This window comes from Geotrypetes seraphini, chromosome 12, assembly GCF_902459505.1.
Source record: "Geotrypetes seraphini chromosome 12, aGeoSer1.1, whole genome shotgun sequence".
NCBI lineage: Eukaryota > Metazoa > Chordata > Amphibia > Gymnophiona > Dermophiidae > Geotrypetes > Geotrypetes seraphini.
The window spans coordinates 92,306,573-92,326,689 of NC_047095.1; the positions used below are offsets into that span (position 1 = coordinate 92,306,573).

The window sequence follows — 20,117 nt, forward strand, 5'->3', positions numbered from 1 at the left end:
TACTCCTCCCCTTCCATACACTATAGACGATTCCTCTTGCCTCTCCTTCAGCATCTGCTCAAATTTCAAAATGCCCTCTTTAACTAATCTTCTTCCTATTCTTCAATCGCTTAACACTTCTAATAATCCAATAGAGAGCATACCCCCTCTCCTCCTCAAAAAATACTTTTCCTTCTTTGGTCCATTTATCTGGGAAATGATCTCTAAATCCTTTTCTGACCGTATAGTTCCTATTTCTTGGAAAACTGCACTTATAATTCCAAAATTAAAACAGCACAACTTAGACCCTTCTCAGCCAAAAAATTACCGTCCCATTGCCAACTTACCCCTCATCTCTAAACTCACAGAAAAAATCATCCATACCCAATTGACTGAATTCATTGAAAAAACTAATGCTCTTCACCCTTGTCAAACAGGCTTTCGCTCTTCACACTCGACTGAACTGTCTCTGCTAGGCCTCATCTCCACTATTCACTACTATCATGAGCACCAAAAATCGGTTCTTCTTATTTCTCTTGACCTTTCCGCAGCCTTCGATACTATTGATCACTCACTTCTTCTAAATCGACTCAAAGACTGCGGTATTTCAGGTCCAGCTTATCAATGGTTCATCTCTTACTTTACTGAACGTAGTTTTTCAGTACAGGTAAAAAATGAAATTTCTCAACCTATCTCACTGACTTACGGAGTTCCTCAAGGATCTATTCTATCCCCACTACTATTTAATATCTTCCTGTCTCCTCTCCTCACACTAGCTCAATCTATTGGTTTCACCATTTTCGCCTATGCAGATGACATTCAACTTCTTCACCCAGTCAACACTTCCAATACTACAGACGTATCAGATATAAATCATAAACTTGACACTATACACGACTGGTTATATACTAACAAATTATCTCTCAATATCGAAAAATCTTCAGCTTTACTTCTACCAATTAAAAACAGTGAATCTTTGCCAGATAAAATTGCTATTAAATCCACTCCTATACAAATGGAAACAAAAATAAAACTATTGGGATTTATAATTGATAAGGATCTCACTTTTCATGACCAAATCAGTTCAGTTGTAAGAATATGTTTTTTTAAACTCCGTCTTATCCGCTCATTAACCTCGATTCTAGGAACAGAAGCAATTACAATTCTAGTACATTCCCTTGTCATCTCTCATTTAGACTATTGTAACTCACTCTACACTGGTCTCCCACAAAAAGAAACCCGCCGTTTACAATTAATTCAAAATACTGCAATAAAACTCATTTATAAAATAGGCAAATATGATCATGTTACTCCACTACTGAAAGATGCACACTGGCTACCAATCGCGCACCGCATAACCTATAAAGTCATCCTGCTTATTTTTAAAATAAATCTCACAAACCAGCCTCTATTCCTTCATAAACTTCTTATCCCCCATAGCTCTCCACGAATTCTGAGGTCCACCGACCAAAAACTATTACGAATCCCTTCTATCAAAGAATACTATAATACTCGAAAAATAAATTTTACAGTTGTTGCCCCTACACTATGGAATGCATTACCTCAACAACTTAGAGAAGAACAACATTTAGATAAATTTAAGATCCATTTGAAGACATTTCTATTTCAGGATGCATTTTCTCTATCATAGTCTTATCTTTTTTTATTTTGTTTTTTTTCTTCTTCCCTCTTCTCCCCATCCACTTTATTCATAAACTCGTCCGAATCCAATTCCTATATCCAACCGCTTTAAAAAAGCGACCCTACCCAAACTGTTTTTTCCCATCCCTACTTCTCCCTTTCTTCTCTAAAATATGTAACTTTCCCTTCCCTTCCCCTCTTATCCACACGTTCATGTTAGTCAAATTATGTTTTAATGTTCACTCACTATATTTTATATTTAAACTTTTATAAATCTTATTGTAAACCGGCCAGATACTTTGTGATGGTCGGTATATTAAAAAGTCAATAAACTTGAAACTTGAAATGGCCGGACTGCTAGGACCCTTTAATCCAGCCCTGAGGGAGGCTTTTTTTTTTTTTTATTTTTCCTTTTGCGCGGCAGGGAGGGACAGGAAGCGATCACCTGTCCCTTTGTCCCCGTGCACAGCTTCGGGACGCTGTCCCTGAAAACGGGACTTTTTTGGCATCCCGAAGCTGTGTGTGGGGACAATGGGACAGGGGATCCCAAAACGGGACAGTCCCATTCAAAACGGGACGTATGGTCACCTTAAGTATGCTGAATCTTAGGGTACTCTGTCCATTATTGCAAGCATACTGCAGAAAGATGTCAATCACAACTTTGAAATGCCCTCTTTCTCCTTTCATTTTCTCTTTATGCAGACAAATATGGATGGTGTTTTTTGATCTGCTTGATTTATTTTGCAATAGTTTTGGTTTGGTTTTTGGTTTGTTGTTGTTGGGTTTTTTTTGCTTTAGTTACTGTCATTTTTTTGTGAGATCTGACTTCCCTTTTGATAAGGGTTTACTCTGCCTGCTGTTCAAAGGAGCAGATTTTTAAATCTGTAGCTAGCAGGTGTATCCTTCGGGGTCCTGTTTCAGCCAGCTTGCTGAAGATTAGTGGATCTCAGGGTCCATTCTCTTGGTGTTTGCTCACTCCTTTGACTTGGTCATGGACTGGAGCGCAGGCAATTTAGGCGCTAGTAGTGTTCCTTCAGGGTGGTCACTGTGCTGGCTGCATTTTGTTATAGTCAGTGTGGCTAATCGCTGACCAAGGACACTTCCAGATAGCAGACCTCAGAATTCTCAAAGGTCTACTCGAAGTACTTTTCGTGACTAGGCATTTTTGAGGATCCACTAAGAGAATGTTTTAGGGTTCCAGACAAAGGTTTGGCAACTAGATGTGCCTAGTTCAACAGACCTCCAGGAAGTCTTTTTCTCTGAGAGATCCCATGTGCCTGTCCCACACCTTCTTGAATTCAGACACAGTCTGTCTCTGTTATAAAAATTATTATTAAATGAATGGAACTCCACCAATAAGCTACAGTGTTCTCCCCAGAAATTTTTTCCAGCCAGGTGGCATGAAAAAGTAGCTGGGTGGGGTGGGCGAGACAGGGAAATTTGATGGTGGGGAAAATTAAGGGCTCCTTTCACAAAGATGCGTTAGCACCTTAATGCGCGGAATAGCGTGCGCTAAATTGCCGCGCATGTAGCCGCTACCGCCTCTTAAACAGGCGGTAGTTTTTCAGATAGCATACGTTAATCCGGTGTGTGCGCTAAAAACACTAGCGCACCTTTGTAAAAGGAGCCCTAAATGTGTACTATTTTTATTAATTATTATTTTCCAATGTTCACTATTGCTTCCTTTTTTTAAGGTTTGACACTTGTGCCAGAATATTTTTACTAAATTTAAGAAGTATCCAATTCTAGAAGTGAATAATTAGATATTCGCCCTCTTTCAAATGGTATAGAGCAGTGGTCTCAAACTCAAACCCTTAGTGGGGCCACATTTTGGATTTGTAGGTACTTGGAGGGCCACAGAAAAATAGTTAATGTCTTATTAAAGAAATGACAACTTTGCATGAGGTAAAACTCTTTATAGTTTATAAATCTTTCCTTTAACAGTTAAAGGAAAGATTTATAAACTATAAAGAGTTTTACCTTATGCAAAATTGTAATTAATTATTTTTTCTGCGGCCCTCCAAGTACCCTATTTTTTCTGCAGCCCTCACATTTAAAGTTTAATATCTTTCCTTTCTCAAAACTGACATTTCAATCACTATATTGAAAATAAAATCATTTTCCCTACCTTTGTTGTCTGGTGACTTTATTTTTCTGAAAACAACGAACAGACTGCAGATAATGTACAAGATGCAGGCGTTGTTTATTAGTAAATGCAGTAACATATACAACCTTATAGCCAACCAAGGGACCCGACACGGTCCGTGTTTCGGATAACACGCCTTCCTCAGGGGTCCATGATGGTTAAGGTATAAAGCAAACTACATAAAAGATAACAAACATACGCCAATCACGATCAAATGGGGTCAAGCAATCTTACACAATGCCATTTGATCGTGATTGGCGTGTGTTTGTTATCTTTTATGCAGTTTGCTTTATACCTTAACCACCATGGACCCCTGAGGAAGGTGTGTTATCCGAAACACGGACCGTGTCGGGTCCCTTGGTTGGCTATAAGGTGTATATGTTACTGCATTTACTAATAAACAACGCCTGCATCGTGTACATTATCTGCAGTCTGTTCGTTGTTTTCTGGTTGCTGTTGTTTACTGCAGACTACGTTGGACTTTTTCTCCCTTTTGTGCATCGACTTTATTTTTCTGTCCATTTAACTATGTTTCCAGTGTCTTCTTGTCCTTTGACTGTTTTTATCTCCGTCTTCACTTTCTGCCTTGCATCCATCTTTGGCATTAACTTAATATTCAATTTTTCTGCTTTCTTTTCAAAATCTATGTTTCCATGTCTTACCTTCCCTTCTATCTCTCTCTTCTTCTGTCCCTATTTCCATGGTCTGCATCTCTTTCTTTCCTTTCTCTCCAACCCTCCTTTCTTCCTTTCCCCTGGTCTGGCATCTGTCTCCTTCCCTCCCCCAACTTTTTATTTCTTTCACCCTGCCCCCTTCTTTCTTTCTTTCTCTCTCTATCCATGCCCCCATTCTTTCTATATGTCTGTCTTTCTCTCTCTCTCTCCGTGCCCCCTTTCTTTCTTTTTTTCTTTCTCCATGCCCCTTTCTGTCTGTGTCCCGTTTCCCTTCTTTCTTTCTGTCTCTCGGTCCCCCCTTTCTTTCTTTACTTCTCCCTGCCCTTCCCCAAGCCACCACCATTGGGAAACAGGCCGCCACCGCCGAAATCAGGTAACAGACTGCCACCGCCGCAATTGGGGAACAAGCTGCCGCCGCCACAATCGGGGAACAGGCCACCAATACTGCAATCGGGGAACAAGCTGCCGCCGCCACAATCGGGGAACAGGCCAGTGCCGAGGTCTTAACTCTCCCTGCATATCTTCCCCCAGCGCGGGCCAACCAATTCTAACGTCGGGGAGGAACTTCCGGGCCAGCCAGGCAGCAATTGGCTGGCCCAGAACTTTCTCCCCAACATTAGAATTGAACGTCGGGTGGCGAGAATTGGTCGGCTCCGAGCTGGGGAAGATATGTAGGGAGAGCTAAGACCTCGGGCGCTGACCTGTTCCCCGATTGCGGTGGCTTGGGGGAGGGCAGTGGGGAAGGGAAGCAGATTGGGGACCCCTGCTTTAGGCAAGGACAGATTGCGGGCCGCAAAATAGTCCCTGGGGGGCCGCATGTGGCCCGCGGCCGCGTGTTTGAGACCACTGGTATAGAGGTTTAAAAAAGGGAAATGCGTTAATGAAATCATTAGGTTCAATCTAGCCATTTATTTCTGCATGAATTTAAACAACTAAAAAAAAAAAAGATAAATATAGCTCATCCAGCCATACAAGAAACATCTCTACAGCACCTCTAATAATATTTTGATCACTATATTCCTTCCTGAGGTCTCACTGAGGATATGAAATAGATGCGATCCCCACTTCCAAACCTCTTCCACATAATTTGAAGGAGACCTGTGTGATCGCACTACAGCAAAATAAAAAAGTAGCAGATAAAAATCAAAGTGAGAGCTAGGCAAAACAGTTTAGGTAAAAATGCAGGTAATTAGCAATGTATTAAAAATATTTTATTTTTATTTGCTTATAATGTCATTTGAAAGTTGTTTGATGTTAATACAGCTTTAATTTAATTCATTATAGTGTGTATGGGGGGGGTACACAACACCTACATCAACAGTAAAGTTAGCATAGGGTCATTAAATCCAGTGGCGTAACTAGTATATATGACAGCCAGTGCTGATCATTTTTTAATAACCCCCTCCTCTATATAAAAAAAGTTATTTTTAGTAATAATCCATGAGTTACACAACAAGGGTGCACCTAGGAAAAGGCAGCATCTTAAAAACTGCAGTGAGCACTAGAACACCAACACACGCATTGTAAAACTAAACAAACCAGATCCTACACAGTCAATTGATCCTGTACAGTTATTGCTAACAGAAAGCCATGTCCTTTTCATACACACAGAACAGAGATACACCCTCGCCTAATATGGAATAATCACAAACTAAAAATAGAAATATGTAGTCAAAAGTTAAACTGAAACGCCAATAAACCAGACTCTGCATACAATGCAACACCACAGAAACAGTGACACGTACCCTAATACTGTGCAAAATATAAAGACAGTAGATGTAAATTTGAAAAAACTGCTATATAACAATCACCACTTTACAAATTAACAAATATAAATAAAACAGGGAAGAGAGAAATAAGAAAATACCATTTTATTGGACCATTTTTCAATTAGTAGTAATTAGCTTTCAGAGGCCAAATCTTTCTTCAAGACAGTACAGTATACTGCTGTTATGGTATCCTGTCCTGACCTGAGGAAAGGGGTTTAGTCCCCAAAAAACTGCCTTATTTCCATTTTCTATTGATAAACTTTAATCAATACAGTTACAATACTACTTGATTCTACGTAAAGCAACAACAAATTTTTTTTCCACCTTTTGTCGTTTCTGCTTTAATCATCTTCTCTTCACTCTCTTCTTTCTATTCAGTGTTTGTCCTCGCTCCCTTCCATGCAACATCTGTCCTCTCTCTTTGCCCCTTCCACCCAGCCTCTGCCCCCTCTCTCTCTCCCCCTTGCATCCACTGTCCACCCTCTCTGCCCTTTCCATCCAGTGTCCGCCCTCTCTCTGTTCCATATATCATCTTCCCTCTTTCTATGTCCCAATAAACTGTATATCCTTTGCCCTTTCTCTCCTTTGTACCTTTGTACTCCTGTGCCCTTTCTCTTTATTTCAGCTTCACCCTCTCTCCATTTTTTTTGTCTCCACCACTTCCCCTATGCTCTGGCACCTCTATCCCCTTCTCTCCCCCCATGCCCTGGCATCTCTCTCCTCTCCTTCCATCTCCCCCTTCCACGCCATTATCTGGCATCTCTTCTCCTTCCTTCCTTTCACCTGGTCTGGCATCTGTCTCCTCCCCCTCCCCCCATATGCCCTGACATCTCTCCCCCCTCCATGGTCTGGTAGCTCCTTTCCTTTCCCTCCCTCCTATGGCCTTGGCATCTCTTTTCTCTCCTCTCTCTTCCCTGGTCTTTCTTCTCCCCTCTCTCTCCCCAATTGTGTGCAGCAGCAGCAGCAGCAGCACTTCTCTTCCTCTCCCCCCCTCCCCAATTGGATGTTGCAGCAGCATTTCTCTTCCCATCCCTCCCCTCATGCCCTGGAATCTCTCTCCTCTCCTATGTCTCCCTCTGCTTCCTTGCTCTGGCACCTTTCCTTTCCCTCTGGTCTGGCATTTGTCTCCTTAGTTTCCCTTCCCTCCCCTCCCCCATGCCCTGGCATCTCACTCCTCTCCCCTACACCCTCCATTATCTTGCATCTCCACTCCTTCCTTTCTCTCCCTCCTTCCTTCCTTTCCCCTGGTCTGGCATCTGTCTCCTTCTCCCCCCCCTGTATAGTCTGGTATCTCCTTTCTTTTCCCTCCCTCCTATGGTATTGGCATCTCTTTCCTCTCCTCTCCTTTCCCTGGTCTTCCTCCCCACCCCCCATTGAGTACAGCAGGAGCATTTCTCTCCCCCCTAATTGGGTGCAGCAGTAACAGCATTTCTCTCCCCCCCCCCCCCGCCTCAGTCTGCAGATTCGCTACAGGCTAAGGCAGGAGATAGGTCAGCGACAGAGGTAAGCTTACAACTTGGAGCTCTTCCTTGCTTCGGGCCTTCCTCGCTGCTGGGTCCTGCCTTCATGGAAACAGAAAGTAGGCAGGACCCGGCAGCGAGGAAGACCCGAAGCAAGCAAGAACACCAAGTTGTAAGCTTTCCTCCCTGCCCTATCTCCCGCCTTAGCCTGTAGCGAATCTATTTCTCGGACCTACTTCATTTCTCTTAGGTACCTTCTCCCTCCGTTAGCCAGCAGCAGTTACTGAAGCACGCAGGTGTGAGCTTCCGCCTCTCCTCTTTCCGATTGGTTTCGCTTTGTGCAGAAGCGTCTTGTGCGATAAGCTGCAGAACAAAAGTAAACACGACGTCGGGGTTCTTCCTGTTTGTGCACTGGGTCATAATGAGCCTGCAGCCCCTGCCTCCAACTGCGACTGTAAAAAATCGACCAGCAGTAGGAAAATTGTTTAAAAAAGTAAAGCTGAAAACCCTTTTTCTGGCGCTTAAAAAAAAAAAAAAGTCAGGCGGAGGCGAATTTGCAGCCAAGATGACAGCCAGGCGGTCACCTAATCTAGCCGGGCGGGGCGCCTGGCTGAAAGGCGCTAGGGAGAACGCTGAGCTATATTACTCTCTGGCTTAGAGAAACGTATATTATGAAGAACTATTAATTTGGGGAAAGTTAGCTCGCATGATTAAAACTTAGCTCTGTAACAAAAATTAAATATAAGTTCTTCACCCCCTAAACTGTACCGTTCCTTTGGGTTTTTGCAGCCCAAAAGCATGACCTTTCATTTCTTAGCGTTAAATTTTAGCTGCCAAATTTCAGACCATTCTTCAAGCTTCGCTAGGTCTGTCTTCATTATTCACACCATCCAGCAAGTCTAATGACACTAGGGAAGAAGCTGGATACCCACAGACATAGGAGGGCAGCTAAAGGACTGCAGGGGGCTTGGGCATGGATCAGGTTGAACCACTGTATGCTGGACATAATCTGAATTGGATATCGACTTGAATCAGCTACCCTCTGGTGGACCGCTTTGTAAATTCATTGGCCAGACATCCAGAAAAGCAGTTAAAATCCGAGCAATATTAGATAGGCTGTTAAGCATTCGAGCATAGAGTCCATTCTGCCCATAGAATCGGGCTTGGGCAGATATTCTATACTTTACATAGTGCCCCAAAAAGATTCAGAAGACTGGAAACTGATTCTAGATCATCATGTGACCTTGAAGGTGCCGAGGTTCCACATGGAGACTGTATGGTCAGTCATTGTGTGGTGGTAGCTCCAGGATAATTTCTGACTTCCCTGGATTTGATGGACGCCTATCTCCATATTCCAGTTTATCTAGAACACAGAAGATTCTTGAGATTCCGTGTTCTGGGGAGACACTTCAGTTCTCTGTACTCCTTTTTGGGTTTGCAACAGTGCTGCATACCTTCACCAAGGTAATTGTAGCAGCAGCCCAGCTTAGAAAGACAGAAATTCAAGTACATTCCTACTTAAGCGATTGACTGATCGGGCACTGTCCAAAATGGATGGGAGGAGAGAGAGTGGTGACTCGAGTGGTCCAGTTGTTGCAGGAATTGTCCAGTTCCACTTGAGAGTCACTTAGAGTTGGTTCAGAACTTGGAGTACTTGGGCATATGTTTTAACACTGTGAAAGGCCATGTTTTTCTTCCCAAGCCATGGAAATGAAAACTAATGAAACAGATCGCAGACTTCTTGGCAGTGTCAGCTTCTATGGTGTGGCACTATCTCCAGGTGCTAGGTACCACGACAGCAACCATAGAGGTGGTTCCTTGGGAAAGGGCATATATGTGTCCCCTCCAGCATGCTCTGTTGTCCCACTGGTTTCCTCAGACGGATTCGCTCTGGAAGCATCTGACATGGACAGTGGAAGCTTGGAGGAGCTTACGTTGGTGGCTGCATGAGGTATACCGCTCTGCATCCTCTTTTGGGTGATGCCAGCCTCTTCGACTGGAGAGGATATTGCTGTGGGCATCCAGGCCAAGGCCAAAGGACTCCATTGCAGAGGAAGAGGTCCATTAACTGACGAGCTAAGGTCCATTTGGCTCACCTTACAGATGTTGGAGAAAATCTGGAAGGCAAAGCAGTCAGGATTTTCTCAGACAATGCAAAAGCGGTGACTTATGCCAATCAGGGTAGCATTAGGAGTGCTTCGCTCAATCTGGAGGCCAAGCTGCTGTTCAGTTGGACAGAGCTCCATCTGTAAGCATTGTCAATGACGCATTTAACAAGAGTAGACAATGTGCAATCAACTATTTCAGCAGAAAGACCCTACACCGAGGGAACAAGCACTGTCTGAGTGGGCATTTGATTACATAATGAGGCGCTGGGGACATTCAGTGCTTGACCTCATGGCATCAGCGGGTAATAGGAAAGTGGCTCTTTTTTCCAGCAGAAGGGTCGAACCAGGAAATGAAGGCTTAGATGCCTTAGTTCAACTGTTTCCAGCACATGGTCTGCTATAAATGTTTCCACCATGGCAGGTTGGATCATATGTTGGATAGACCATCACGATCAAGTAATCCTAGTGGCCCCAGATTGGCTGCATTGGCTGTGGTATGGGGACTTGGTGCTTCCGGTGCATACAGATCTCCTGTCTCAGGGTCCAATTCCTCTGGAGAATCTAGAACACTTTGGTCTTAAGGCATGGCTGTTGAGCACGTAGCCCTAGTTCGGAATGGTTATTCGGAGGTGGTTATCACTATCCTCCTTAGAGCTAAGAAACTATTGTGGCATATGCTAAGGCCTGGTGATTGTTTCAGCAGTTTTGTACGACAGATCAAGAGGATCCTGTAAGAGTTCTGGTGTTGATGGTTTTGGCTTTTCTACAGACTGACCTGGAAAAGGGATTGGCAGTAGGATCTTTTAAATAGAGAATGACATGATGACAGAATTCATCACCAATCCTGTTCCCATGGATAGGTGTGGGAAAACATCACCATGTCATTCTTTAAGGAGAGAGGGAAGAATCAGAGTATGAATGGGCAAAACCATTGACCCTCAAGTCTTAAGAACATAAGAAACATAAGAACATAAGAAGTTGCCTCCGCTGAGGCAGACCAGAGGTCCATCTCGCCCAGCGGTCCGCTCCCGCGGCGGCCCATCAGGCCCATTGCCTGAGCAATGGTCCCAGACTATCCCTATAACCTACCGCTACTCTTATCTGTACCCCTCAATTCCTTTATCCTCTAGGAACCTATCCAAACCTTCTTTGAAGCCTTGTAACGTGCTCCGGCCTATCACAGCCTCCGGAAGCGCGTTCCATGTGTCCACCACCCTCTGGGTGAAAAAGAACTTTCTGGCATTTGTTTTAAACCTGTCTCCTTTTAATTTTTCCGAGTGCCCCCTTGTACTTGTGGTTCCCCGTAATCTGAAAAATCTGTCCCTGTCTACCTTTTCTATACCCTTCAGGATCTTGAAGGTTTCTATCATGTCTCCTCTAAGTCTCCGCTTTTCCAGGGAGAACAGCCCCAGCTTTTTCAGTCTGTCAGTATATGAGAGGTTTTCCATACCTCTTATCAGTTTAGTTGCTCTTCTCTGGACTCCCTCAAGTACCGCCATGTCCTTTTTGAGGTACGGCGACCAATATTGGACACAGTACTCCAGATGCGGTCGCACCATTGAACGATACAGTGGCAGGATGACCTCCTTCGTCCTGGTCGTGATACCCTTCTTAATGATACCCAACATTTTGTTTGCTTTTCTTGAGGCTGTGGCGCACTGTGCCGACGCCTTTAAAGACGTGTCCACCATCACTCCCAGGTCTCTTTCAAGGTTACTTACCCCTAGCAATGACCCTCCCATTTTGTAGCTGAACATCGGGTTCTTTTTCCCTACATGCATGACCTTGCATTTCCCTACATTAAAGTTCATTTGCCATTTTTTGGCCCATTCTTCTAGCGTCGTTAGGTCCCTTTGCAGATCTTCGCAGTCTTCCTTGGTTTCAACCCTGCGGTAGAGTTTGGTGTCATCCGCAAATTTAATAACTTCGCAATTTGTTCCCGCCTCCAGGTCATTTATAAATATATTGAACAGGAGCGGTCCCAGCACCGACCCCTGCGGAACTCCGCTCGTGACCCCATGCCAGTCTGAGTAATGGCCCTTCACTCCAACCCTCTGTTTCCTGTCTGCCAGCCAGTTTTTGATCCATCGGTGGACCTCCCCTTGCACCCCGTGTCTCCACAGCTTTTTAAGCAGTCTTTCGTGCGGTACCTTGTCAAAGGCTTTTTGAAAGTCAAGGTAAATGATGTCAATGGATTCCCCTTTATCCACCTGTCTGTTTACCCCCTCAAAGAAGTACAATAAGTTTGTGAGGCATGACCTACCCTTGCAGAAGCCGTGCTGGCTCGACTTTAGCTGTCCATTGTTTTCTATGTGTTCACAGATACTGTCCTTAATCAGTGCTTCCATCATTTTTCCCGGGACCGAGGTCAAGCTCACCGGCCTGTAGTTCCCCGGGTCCCCCCTTGAACCCTTCTTGAAGATGGGTGTGACATTTGCAATTTTCCAATCCTCCGGGATCTCTCCAGTTTTTAAGGATATGTTACATATTTGGCGAAGTGGCTCTGCTATTACGTTCCTTAGTTCCTTGAGTACCCTTGGGTGAATGCCGTCCGGACCTGGCGATTTGTCGCTCTTTAGTCTGTCTATCTGCCTGAGGACATCCTCTTGGCTTACCTCTAGTTGGACCAGCTTTTCATCCCGATCCCCATTTACGATGTCCTCCGGTTCCGGAATATTGGATGTATCCTCTCTCGTGAAGACTGACGTGAAGAACTTATTTAACCTGTCTGCTATCTCTTTTTCCTCTTTTACCACTCCTTTTTTGTCTCCATCATCCAATGGCCCCACTTCTTCCCTTGCCGGTTGCTTCCCCTTCACATATCTGAAGAACGATTTGAAGTTTGTTGCTTCCCCCGCCAGTCTCTCTTCATATTCCCTTTTAGCTTTTTTAACCACACGGTGACACTTCCTTTGGTGTTCTTTGTGTTCCTTTTGGTTGTCCTTTGTTTGGTCCTTTTTCCATTTTTTGAACGATGCTTTCTTGTCACTTATCGCCTTTTTCACTGCAGTTGTTATCCACGCTGGGTTTTTTGTCCGGTTTTTTTTGCACCCCTTCCTGAATCTGGGGATGTACAGGTTCTGTGCCTCTTGCACCGTGCCCTTGAGTCGGGACCAGGCTTTTTCTACAGACTCCATCTTCCTTTCGCTACCATTGAGTTTCTTTCCCACCAGTTTCCTCATGCCATCATAATTCCCTTTTTTGAAGTTGAGTGCTGTCGTTGTGGATCTTTTCACCTTTGATGGTCCAATTTCCAGCTTGCACTGGATCATGTTGTGATCGCTGTTTCCTAGGGGTTCTAGCACCGCCACCTCCTTTGCAGGTCCCCCTAGTCCATTGAGGATTAGGTCGAGAGTTGCATCCCCCCGTGTTGGTTCCGTGACCAGCTGTTCCATGAAACAGTCCCTCGTGGTTTCCAGGAATTTGGTCTCCCTTGTGCAGTTTGAGTGTCCAATACTCCAGTCTATCCCAGGGTAGTTGAAGTCTCCCATCACCATCACGCTTCCGCTTTTGCATATCTGCCTTGTATTAAAGAATGCTGGTGTGGAAGGACTGAGGTGAGATACACTAAAGAATGTATGGGATGATTTTCCATAGTTATCCATGTGGACGGGAATGGTGATGAATTCTGTCATTGTGTCATTGTCTACCCTTAAAGTACAAGTTGCAGGTCTTTCGTGTTTCAGAGCCTGAGTGGATCAGAGTTCCTTGGCTTTGCATCTGGATATAGTCAGATTTTTGAAAGGGGACACTCAGATTGAGGCACCCGGTAAGTCAGCTATTTCCCTCTTGGAACCTTAAAATTTTCCTGAGTGGCTTTAGTAAGGTGCCCTTCAATCCTTTAAAGGAGGTATCACTCCTGAATCTGACAGGGAAGACAGTTTTTCTGGTAGTTATTGTCTCTGCAAGGAGAGTCTTGGAAATACAGGCACTTTCATAGGAGTTTTAGTCATACAGGCCCTTTGTTTATACTGAAGGTGGTGTCGACACTCCAAGTCAATCAGGAAGTCAGGTTACCCACTTTCAGACCATAGGTTCCAAGAAGAGGGATAAAGTTTTGGAATTGCTGGATGTACGGAGAAATCTTCTTCGATACCTAGAAGTAACCAATGAGTTTTGTTTGTCAGATCATCTTTTTGTCTTTACCAGTGCTGTTAGACTAGGCAAGCCAGCATCTAAGGTGACCATCTCCAGATGGATTTGTATGGCTATTTCAATGGCATACATTAGCTGTGGTGAACAGCTGCCAATTTCTTTGAAAGCAAACTCTACTAGAGGTGTGGCGTCTTCATGGGTGGAGACATGAGCAATTCCTCTTGAAGAAATTTTTTGAGCAGCTACATGGTCTACCTTCCATAAATTTACAAAGTTTTATGGTGTAGATGTGGCAGCGAGGAAGGATACCGCTTTTGGGTCTTTGGTGTTAAGGGCATGCTCATCTGTCCACCTTAGGATCAGAAGACTGCTTTGATGCACCTATTGTCAGGACTCATGCCCTTTGAACCAGAAAGGAAGATTAAATAACTCCAATAATCTTTCTGGAATAAGGGTATTTGAGTCCTACACCCCACCCTGTCAGACTGGAGTTCACCTGCCTACTACAATGAAATACCTACAGACATGATCTGGAGTTCCTTTCTAGCTTCAGTGCAACAAATACTCTAAATCTCACTGCATCCTAGATACGTGTCCTCCGGAGATATGAAAGTGGCACCACCAGAATTCAAAATATCGCTATTACACTACCTAACCCACAACCTAAAAATTGGGACTTTCCTCACTAACAATGGCCACATAATAATAACCCCCATCCCAAAAAATAGAAAAGAATCCTCAGCGCTAATAACAAACTACAGACCAATAGCATCTATCCCATTCATTGTAAAAATCATGGAATGACTAGTACACACCCAACTAATGGACTACCTTAATCAATTCTCTTTCCTGCATGAAACTAAATCCGGCTTTAGAACCCTATTCAGTACGGAGACAGTAATCGCTGCCATCCTAGACTATCTGCGCCTATTATTTAGTAAAGGCCTCAACGCCCTGATCATGCAATTCGACATGAGCTCTGCATTCGACTTGGTAGACCATGAGAAAATGATGCAATGCTTAGACGCCATTTTTGATAACTGAACTATAAATAGCCTTAGCACATAGGAAACATAGTAACATAGTAGATGACGGCAGATAAATGGTCCATCCAGTCTGCCCAACCTGATTCAATTTAAATTTTTTTTTTTTTTTTTTAAATTTTTCTTCTTAGCTATTTCTGGGCAAGAATCCAAAGCTTTACCCGGTACTGTGCTTGGGTTCCAACTGCCAAAATCTCTGTTAAGACTTACTCCAGCCCATCTACACCCTCCCAGCCATTGAAGCCCTCCCCTGCCCATCCTCCACCAAACGGCCATACACAGCGTCGGCAGCAGATGAATCCAGAGACCAGTGAGATAGCACATACCTACCAGCAGGTGGAGATAGAGCCCTGATTTTCAGGAGTATATCTGGATGGAACTCCCTCTTGCCAATCAGTATGCTCTATCTCCAGCAGGTTGGATGGTGTCTATCATTCTGGTTCCTGCTCCGGAGGATGGAAGGCTTGCTGCGGCTTCAGTTCAGCCTTGGGGTGTTGGCCGGGCTGGACCAACTTTGGGACAACATCTGGGTTCACCCAGGTCCCTTCCCCACCCTCCCTACCATTGTAGAGAAGCTATGGGGGGGGGGGGGGCGGCTGCGGTTCCTTTCCCATATTTTGTTTAAAAAACCCACCCTGGGTGCAGGCATCCATAGGCTGCTGCAGTGCAAGCTTCTCCCTTTTGCCTTCCGGTAAGATAAGGAGTGCGTGAGTATTTTGAGTCTTTTTTGTTGGTTTTGTTTGTGCCTGGTTGCGAGCCGAGGCAGTTAAGCAATGTTCCCACTGTGGGAAGTGGACGCCGGCGGGAATTTGTGTGGCTGGTTGTGCAGGGGACACGGGGTTGAATTTGGCAGCGCTAGAGGGCGCATCTTTTTCCCACGCATCCGACGCAGCTGCTGCAGTTTTGAAAGCTTCAGTGCAAGAGCAGGCCTCTTCGGAGATGGTTGTTAGCCAGAGCGAGTTCGATGGTTGGGGGGGGGAGGTGCAGAGCAAACCAGGGTTGGAAGGTTGGCAGTCTGATTCTCTGCCTTTCTCCCCGGAGTTTATCTTTGCAATGCACAAAGCCTTTTTGTTACAGAAGGCAAACTCTGGTAAAGAGGGAGAAGGGGCAGGGGACGCCTCGGTTCCGGCGCTTGAGGCAGATCCAGCCTCAAGCTGATGCAGGGGAAGACAGGGCCAAGCAGTGCAAGATTATGATAGACAGAGGAAGAGCAGGATTCTCGCCTGAATCTAGCTCTCACTTTGTTTGGGGTCACTGGAGATTCCAGTGGGCCCGAGGCCCAGAGTTGGATGAATTGGTAGTAGCTGAGGGTGATGATCCGGGAGTTTTGCGGTTATTCCATAAAGAGGAACTGTCTGCATATGTTTCTAAGGCCTTGGAGTGCCTTCACATTTCTCAGCCAGACCCAGGGGTGGCGACAATACTCAGCCCCTTAATGGCGGGCACTAGGAGGCCTCCTAGATCGTTTCCAGTGCAGGAGGCCATGCTGCGGAATGGGTCACACCAGAATATGGGCTCAAGGTAGCCAAGGCTATGAGATAATTGTATCCGGTAGCTGAGGAGGATTTAGTGAACTTCAGGCTGCCCAGGATGGATGTGCTAGTAGCAGCCATAGCTAGGAAGACCACTCTGCCTGTAGAATGTGGAGTGGCACTTAGAGATCCTCAGGATAAGAGAATTGAAGCTTCCTTGAAAGCATCTTTTGGAGTGGCAGCCCTGACTCTACAGGCAGCCGTGTGCAGTTCTTATACGGCATGGGCTTGTCTTCAGTGGGTCCAGCAGATCACGGATGGTCTGATGGCGTCAGGACTTGTTGCCCCAAGGGTTTCCTGGAAGTGGAGTCAGGGCTGGCATATCTGGCAGATGCCCATATGATATGGTCAGGGCCTCAGTTAAGCAAATGGCTCTATCAGTGGTCTCCAGACGACATTTGTGGCTGTGAGATTGGGCAACAGACACCGCATCTAAATCTTACTTAGTGAGAACATAAGAACATAAGAAGCGCCATCTCCGGATCAGACCTTCGGTCCATCAAGTCCGGCGATCCGCACACGCGGAGGCCCTGCTAGGTATTCACCTGGCTTATTTTATAGCCAACCATATCTTTATATGCCTATCTCAAGGAGATATGCATCTAGTTTGCTTTTGAAACCTAGGACTGTCGATTCCGCAATAATCTCCCCTGGGAGAGTATTCCAGATGTCAACCACTCTCTGTGTGAAGCAGAACTTCCTGACATTGGTCCTGAACTTGCCCCCCCTTAGCTTCATTTCATGTCCTCTTGTCCGTGTCAAATTGGACATTGTAAATAATCTTCTCTGCTCTATTTTGTCAATTCCTTTCAGTATTTTGAAGGTCTCGATCATATCCCCACGCAGTCTCCTTTTCTCAAGGGAGAACAATCCCAGTGTTTTAAGTCGATCCTCATATTCCAGTTTCTCCATACCCTTCACTAGTTTAGTTGCTCGTCTCTGCACCCTCTCCAGCAGTTTTATATCCTTCTTTAGGTAGGGAGACCAATGTTGGACGCAGTATTCCAAGTGGGGTCTGACCATTGCCCTATAAAGCGGCATTATAACTTTCTCCGATCTACTCGAGATTCCTTTCTTTATCATGCCCAACATTCTATTTGCCTTATTTGCCGCTGCCACGCATTGTGCCGACGGCTTCAGGGTCCTATCTATCAGTACACCCAGATCTCTTTCTTGTTCACTTTTCCCCAGAGTTGCACCTGACATTCTGTACTCGTATTCCTTATTTTTACTGCCTAAATGCATTACCTTGCATTTCTCCACGTTGAACTTCATCTGCCATTTCTCCGCCCATTTTTCTAACCGACACAAATCGCTCTGGAGTTCCTCACTGTCCTCCTGCGATCTGATTGCCCGGCAGAGTTTTGTGTCGTCTGCAAACTTGATGATCTCACTGGATGTTCCGTTTTCCAGGTCATTGATATAAATATTAAAAAGGATCGGCCCAAGTACCGAGCCCTGGGGCACACCACTAGTCACTCTCTCCCAGTCGGAGAACTTCCCATTTATGCCCACTCTCTGCTTTCGGTTTTCCAGCCATTTGCCTATCCATCTTTGTATATCTCCCTCTATGCCATGGCTTTGTAGCTTCCTGAGAAGTCTTTCGTGTGGAACTTTGTCAAATGCTTTCTGGAAGTCCAAGTATATTATGTCCACCGGCTTTCCACTATCAATTTGCTCGTTCACGGTCTCAAAGAATTGGAGTAAATTCGTCAGACACGATTTCCCTTTCCTGAATCCATGTTGACTGGGTTTCATCAAGTCGTGTGTGTCCAAGTGCTGAACTATGCTATCCTTGATCAGTGATTCAATCATCTTGCCGGGGACAGACGTAAGACTCACAGGTCTATAGTTGCCCGGTTCTCCTCTCGATCCTTTTTTGAAAATTGGCGTGACGTTCGCTTTCCTCCAGTCGTCTGGTATCTGACCAGTTCTGATTGACAGGTTTGCAAGTTTTTGCAATAACTCTCCAATTTCAATCTTCAATTCCTTCAAGACTCTCGGGTGAATTTCATCCGGTCCAGGTGATTTGTCACTTTTAAGTTTGTCGATCTGATAGTATATCTGGGCTAAGTCCACTTCAACTGTGGTGAGGCTGTCTTCTATTTCTCCTGCAAACACTTTCTCCGCTTCAGGTATTGTTGAGGTGTCCTCCTTCGTAAAAACGGACGCAAAGAAGGAATTTAGTTTGTCTGCGATTTGTTTATCTTCCTTGATGTACCCTTTTCTTCCCTTGTCGTCCAGGGGTCCCACTGCCTCTTTTGCAGGTTTTTTCCCTTTCACGTATCTAAAGAAGGGCTTGAAGTTTTTGGCCTCCCGGGCTATTTTTTCCTCATAGTCCTGTTTTGCTTCCCTCACCGCCTTGTGACATTTCTTCTGTTCATCTTTATGTTTGTTCCAGGCTTCGGTTGTCTTCGTGCATTTCCATTTTTTGAAAGAGTCCTTCTTTACCTTTATGGCTTCCTTCACCTGTATGGTAAGCCATGCCGGTTCTCTTTTGCCTTTAGTTCTCCGATCTTTGGAAATCCTCGGAATGTAGAGATCTTGTGCTTCTGCAATAGTATTTTTCAATAGGCACCATGCCTGATCTACTGTTTCAAGTTTGTCCACCATCTTCTCGAGTCGTTTTGTTACCATGGCTCTCATGCAATCGTATTTACCCTTTTTAAAGTTTAAGGTGGTGGTTAAGGTTTTGACATGTTTCCCTTTCCCGATGTCAAGTTTAAAGTTGATTACATTGTGATCACTCGTTCCCAGTGGAACCATGACTTCTACTTCTGTTATCGGTCCAGTGAGACCATTTAGGACCAAGTCCAAGGTGGCGTCGCCTCTTGTCGGCTCTTTTACCATTTGCTCCAGGAAGCAATCCCCTAGCACCTCCAGGAACTTGGCCTCCTTGCCGCAGTTGGAGGCTCCTAGTTTCCAGTCTATTCCTGGGAAATTGAAGTCTCCCAATATAACTACATTGCCTGTCTTGCATACTTGTTTGATTTCCTCCATCATTTCTGAGTCAGTGACTTCCGCCTGTCCTGGGGGACGATAGTAAAGGCCAATTTTTATATCTGCGCCATTGCGACCAGGAATTTTGATCCAGAGGGACTCCAGCTTCTCTTTCCTGTCTGTTGTACTCATTCCAACAGAATCTATTTCTTCCTTAACATATAGGGCAATACCTCCACCTTTCTGCCCTTCTCGATCTCTTCTATATAGTTTGTATCCCTGTAGTACTGTGTCCCATTTGTTTTCTTCATTCCACCATGTTTCTGTTATGCCAATGATATCCATGTTCTCATGTCTTGCTATCGTCTCTAGTTCTCCCATTTTGTTTCCTAGACTTCTAGCATTTGTATACATACATCTAAGTTCCCTTCGTGTTACCTTTTTGGACCTTCTACTCTTGGCTGTCCTTACAGTTTCATTTACGGTATCCTTTACTGCTCCTGTGTTATCTCCCATGTTTGCTGTGTGGTCATCCCCTCCTGTGTCTGAGTTGTCCTTTCCTGCTTGTTCTCCTTTGTTGGCTGTGAGGTCGACCTCTCTTGTGTATGAGTAGTGGTCCTTTGTTCCTACGTCGGGGCATCCTGTTGTCCGTGCCATCGACCGGTTGTCGACTGTCGGCTTTCCCCTGTCCTTCAGTTTAAAGCCTTCTCTATTGCTTTCTTCATGTTGC

The 20,117-nt window shown here is 44.9% G+C and overlaps 2 protein-coding genes across 4 annotated transcripts in view; one reads left to right on the plus strand and one right to left on the minus strand.

Annotated features, from left to right (window-relative positions):
* The window catches only part of DARS2 (aspartyl-tRNA synthetase 2, mitochondrial), a 102,779-nt gene extending 94,733 nt beyond the window's left edge, over positions 1 to 8,046 (minus strand). Inside the window, exon 1 of one of the 3 annotated variants that reach the window (XM_033917005.1) lies at positions 7,924 to 8,046. The gene's annotated coding sequence lies outside the window, so the exon portion shown is untranslated. Of the gene's footprint in view, positions 1 to 6,533; positions 6,576 to 7,905 lie in introns of those variants that run through there. The other 2 variants (XM_033917006.1, XM_033917007.1) reach the window with 2 other exon arrangements.
* The window catches only part of CENPL (centromere protein L), an 82,464-nt gene that overhangs the window by 10,254 nt on the left and 52,093 nt on the right, over positions 1 to 20,117 (plus strand). The gene's annotated exons all lie outside the window — the stretch shown is intronic.